Raw genomic sequence first — 6,000 nt, forward strand, 5'->3', positions numbered from 1 at the left:
ACATTTTCTATCAAATGCAACACCTCCCCCCAACTAAGATATGGACGTCCTCGGTCATAATTGAAACATCAATCAAATACACGGAGTTGATTAGGGACATACTTGAAGACTTACCTTGGCAGAGTATCAACATGTGTAGAGTAACAACACTAGGTACTTAGAAAAATTTTCACCACGGAGTAGCAACACCGGAGGAGTAACATCATTGACAGAGTAACAACACCGAAGGAATAACAACATTGGGTATTTAGAAAAATTATGGGAGTAACGACATTGGTAGAGTAATAGTAGCGGCAGAGCAACATCACTGGTTGAGTAACAGCATCGGCGAAGTAACAACATCGGTGGAGTAACAGCACCGTCTGAGTAACAACACCCACAGAGTAACAACACCAGCGGAGTAACAACACTGGCAAAGTAACAACAGCGACGGAGTAATAACAGTGATGGAGTAACAACACCGACGGAGTAATAGTGCCAGCAGAGTAACAACACTGGTGGAGTAATAACACTGGGGGAGTAATAGCACCGACAGAGTAATAGCACTGGCGAAGTAACATCAGTGATGGAGTAACAGCATTGACACAGTAACAACACTGGCAGAGTAATAAGAGTGACGGAGTAACAACACCGATGGAGTAACAACACTAACGGAGTAATAGCACCAATGGAGTAACAACATTGGCGGAGTAACAACACCGGCAGAGTAACAGCAGTGATGGAGTAACAGTACCCATGGAGTAACAACACCGGCAGAGTAACAGCACTGACGGAGTAACAACATTGGCGGAGTAACAGCACCAATGGAGTAACAGCACTGACAGAGTAACAACATTGGCGGAGTAACAACACTGGCGAGTAACAACACCGACGGAGTAACAACACCAATGGAGTAACAACAATGGTAGAGTAACAACACCCAATGGATCTGAGGAAACCATATACTGATAAGACTCAGGAACAAATGGGTAAATATGGAACAACATCATGAAACTTGAGAACTTCATTTTATTTTGATGAAGGAACAAAATTTGTGACTTTGAACACATGAAAAAAACATAAGAGGAATTAGAAAAGAAAACAATTTTATTGAAAAATAATAAATAAATAAATAACTTAAGTTGCAACGGCTATGATTTTGACTGCAGCAATGTTGTTTCCTAAGGGAATATCAATTTGTTTCTAGAAACAACAATTTATCAATGGTAAGTGAATGAAAAATGTTTTGGCAGAAATGACTTGGATCTTCAAATGGAAATCAATTCTCCATTTCTCCTGTTACAAATCCATTAGGTAATGAAAAAGTCTTCATGTTGTTGGTGAGAAATAACAGGAATAATTTGTAACAAACTCTTATGATCAATTTCCATGGCACTTCGAAAGAATAAAAATTATATGATATTAGATTTCTTAATAGATTATGGGATGAAAATCAATTATTCCATTATCATTGCTTTCAATAATCACTTGTTCAAAAACAAATTGACCTCCTTTATTCTCCTCGGACTTGCAAAAAAACGAGCGTCTACCTGTAATAAAACATGTCATCATGGAAGAAGAGAGGTGATCGGACTCTATAAATCCAATAAATATGAAAAAAATTAACAAGTAGTTACTTTGTAAAACAAATCCATGGAAAACAAACAGCAAAGTAGAGTTAATTTATTACCTGCGGGACAACAGTGGCAAACCATACTAACCAACAATATTTTAATCATAACTTCTTTGTTTTTTGTCTGATTTGCGTGATTCCAGATCCAAATGAAAGTGAATTAATAGGGATATCTCTAATTGAAACATGTTTTAAAAAATTCCATGATATGATATTTCAAATTTACTTAGAACAACCTGCATAACAGAGTCATTTTTGATTTCCCAACTTAGACCAACAATTGATATTTTAAGCATAACTTTTTCTTTTGATGACGGATTGAACCGATTCAAATTGAATATTAAAGTACATTCATGTAACTATATCCAATAGAAACAGTTTATGAAATCATGAAGAATTGATGGGTCAAATGTGCGAAGGAACAATCAGAAAAAACAATGTTTTAAAGGTGTTGATTTACGATAGACAGACAGTATTTTGGTCATAACTTTCTCATACGATATTGAAATCGGGTGATTCAAATTGCATTGTAAACTATATTAATAGGGTGATATAATAGAAATAGGTTTCAAAAATCTAGTCATTTAGGCCTCCAAAAACAGATTGTCCCAACTCTGTTCCTTAGCTTCCTACTCGACATACTGTCAATGTTTTGGTCATAACTTTTTTCATTTCAAATCCAAATTGAGTGATTCAAATTGCATTAGAAATTAGAAATAAAGGGATACTTAGGATAGAAACAAGTTTTGAAAATATGCCCATTTTTTCCTCAAAACATAACTGTACCGTCTATGATTTTAGTGGTTTTATCGAGCTCACACGCCCTAAGATTTGATAATTTTTTATTTTTTTTTCAAAATGATGATGAGTGTTTGTAGAAATCTGTTTTTCAATATAATACATATACATACACAATTAAATTCAAATATATACCATTGATATTGATATACTCAACAAGTTGCAACAAACACAACTCGTTCTACATATAACAAAAATTAATTATATACTTATTTATTCTATTTTCTACACTAACCTATTCTACCATGAAAAATAAAGCATACTTACGTATAAGAGTACTTCCAATGAAGCCATTTTAGAAATAAGGCCTCAAGTGTATACATACCCGAATTTGAGAAATGTTTGTCAATAAATACTAGGGTATGAGAGACCAACTTCCCTTGAAAATGTGGTGTCAAAAATTGTTGAAGTATGGAGTGATGTTGTGAACAACTGATGGAGTGAAACCAATCTCAATATATCCTTTACTTTCTTGATTTCCCATAGTTGTCATATCATGAAGTTCTTGAGTTTCTAAAACAACTTGTTGATGCAGACTAGAAGAAACCTCCTTTTCTTCCATAACTTCTACAATTTTTGGATTTGAAACATTTCCAATCTTGATATAAGTTTTCTGCAATTGCGTATGCAAGAAAGGTTGGGTGAGAAGGGTAGGTAAATTTTGCAATTCAACACTGTTGTATTTGTTTATTATGGTGAGGGTGTGGAATGAGTTGAGCAAGATATTGTGTAGGGCATGGAGGATTTTGATGATGTAGTTGATTGGGATGTGTGGATGATTTTGATATGCAAGCAAGGTGTTCTTGAAAAGATAGAAAAAAATATGGATGATATTTTTGTGCTACAAGATGAGGGAGAGTATTCATGTAATCATAGGATGAACCATGCCAAACTTGTGGACAAGATTGATGGGGGTTATATTGAGATTGACATGGCTGCCCTAACACATGAGTATTCCATAATAGATTATGCAAGTAAGACAATGGATAGGAAGTGTTTTGAAACATACATGTAGGCGAAGGTTTCAATGGTTGTAAAATTGTTGTAGCTTCTCCATCTCTTGGAAATGTTGTTTTCATCCCAGGTAAGAAAGAGAAACTATCCATGGGATGCTCCTTTTGGCATTGAGGAAAAATCACTTCTTCAAATTCTGCTTGACTTTTCTTAACCTGAAAAACATGCAATTGTGAATTTAGAGAGCTAATAAAATCAACTTTAAAATGTTCGAATAAATCATTCATTTCATCTCTTATATGTCATGTTCTTGTAGCAGATTTGAAAAGGAAAGAAGAAAATTCTCTAGAATTCTTACCAGCCTTGGATATTCTTCTTGCATACCTTATGCATAAATCACAAACATCATCATAGCTGAAAAACGTCACATTTTCCTATCAGATTTAAGATTTCTAAAATTTTATCTTTGATTCCTTTAAGAATGAGTGTTTTTAAGATCTCTTTTTCCAAACGCTTATGCTTTGATTTTTGAAGGTTGTATTTAAATCGCTCCAAATAGTCCTCCAAGCATTCATTTTCCCCTTATATCATACTGAAAATATATTCATTGGGCTTGCAATAATCTTGGTACTTCTCCAAGAATACATTCTTCATGTCCTCCCATGTTTTGGTATGCAGTTCTCACCAAGGCTCGCGAACCATCGGAGAGCTGCTCCTTTTAGAGTAAGAGGAAACACTTTCAACCGTTGATCATTAGTACAATAATCATATCCTCCATAAAGTACTTCAAACTCAAATAAGAATGTATATGGGTCCTCATTATCCAAACCATGAAAATTTGGTAGAGAAGATGGAGGAATTATGTGCATTTGTGTCACTCCTCCTAGATCGCTGATAGGGAATTCAAAAGTAACAATGTGAACCATTTCTTACCATAATAGAATATTTTCTTCATGTGCTGCTTTGAGGTTCCTCCTTCAAATATTCTTGTCAATTTTTTAGTGGAATGGGTGGTGCTTGCGTCTCCACTTTGAGTGAAATGATAAGATTTCTTCAAATTTCAACCTTTTTCTTCCTAGTCATTCAAAAATTTTTTTGGAAGGAAATCTAAAGCTCAAGACTTGGAGTAGGGCGTCAAAGGACAATTCCCTCCTCGGGACAAGAGATTAGTTTTTCCAAAATCAAAACAAACAAAAATGCAAGAAAATTCTAAGCTCAGGACCTGGAGCAGGGTGAGAGAACTCTTTCTCTCCCCAGGACAAGAGAGTGGATGCTATAAAATAAAAAAAAGCAAAAATGCAGGAAAAATAACTACACTCAAGACCTGGAGCAGGGTGTCAAAGTATGATTCCCTCCCCAGTACGAGAGATTGACCCTCTAGTTGATACAAATTGTGTCTTGCACCTTGTTAGCCTTCCCCGGCAACGACGCCAAAATGTTGGTGTCCGAGTATGAACAAATTATTCAATCTCGTTTCCTACATTAATTCATTAATGCGGGTGTGTACACTTTTCAAGGTAACACGTAAGGTATATGCAGGAGCAAGGTTACAATCTTACATTGACTAAGGGTTCGTGACTAAGAAATTAAAGTATCGTTGTAATAGTAATGGAAATTAAATTGTAGAAAGAAAAACATTCACAACAATCTATGGAAATTTGTAACAAAAATAAAGAAAATACAACAAGTAAAACAATATATATATAAAAGACACACGCACAACACCTGATCAGAAGAGTGGGCCCAACTCCCTGGTCAGGGTTGTGCTTAACTCACATATTTGAGAAAAATATCAGAATGGTGGAAATTTCATTAACAAGAGTTCCACTATTACAAGGCTTAGTTCTTACATCAACTAGCTCTCCCTCTCTCTCTGAATTATGTCTTTTAAATATACAAACATCTAAAAGAAACTTGCAACAAACTGATTTCAATATTCAAGATGAGATCTGAGAGATCTGTCCATCATGATTCAGCTGAAACAAGTCAAATTTTGTTATTACAATTGGGCAATTCTGGAAAACGGCCGCAATAGCAAATCTGCAAATATGTCCTTCGAAGAACCTTGATTTTCTCCCAATACAAACCGAATTTTTGAAAACTGCACATTAGGAAACTAATTTGGTCTATTCTAAACAAAACCCATGTCTCAGATATTCTAGATTCATTTTCATTTGCCAAAAACGTCCAACACAAAACTGTCACTTCTTATGCCAGCGAATTCTTGAGTTGGAATATCTAATTATCTGTTGAAGATCAAATCTGCAATCTGGAAGAGAACTTGGAGGCTAAAATCATGAGTGTGGTTAAAACGAATGAATAAACCAAAACCATGCATAATAATCATTAATTATTAAAAATAAATGAGATCAGATATTATTTATCCATAAGAGCATAAATGATTATGAAATGGAATTATATAATAAATTATGGTAAATAATGTGATAAAAGAATAGTGGGAATAGATGAAATGAATGTTAAGAAGTGGTAATAATAATGACAAATTAAGAGCCCAACAAAGAGCATAGCATGGACGAGGATTCTAAAAAGGTCAAACCAAAATGTTGATTGGACAAAATGCATGCCAAGGCAATGGCTTAAGGATCTGTGGGCATATATTGTTTATTTTCTTCAGG

Source organism: Pinus tabuliformis, chromosome 1_2 (genome assembly GCF_031772625.1).
Source record: "Pinus tabuliformis cultivar Carrire ecotype Pingquan chromosome 1_2, CPIR1, whole genome shotgun sequence".
NCBI classification, from domain to species: domain Eukaryota; kingdom Viridiplantae; phylum Streptophyta; class Pinopsida; order Pinales; family Pinaceae; genus Pinus; species Pinus tabuliformis.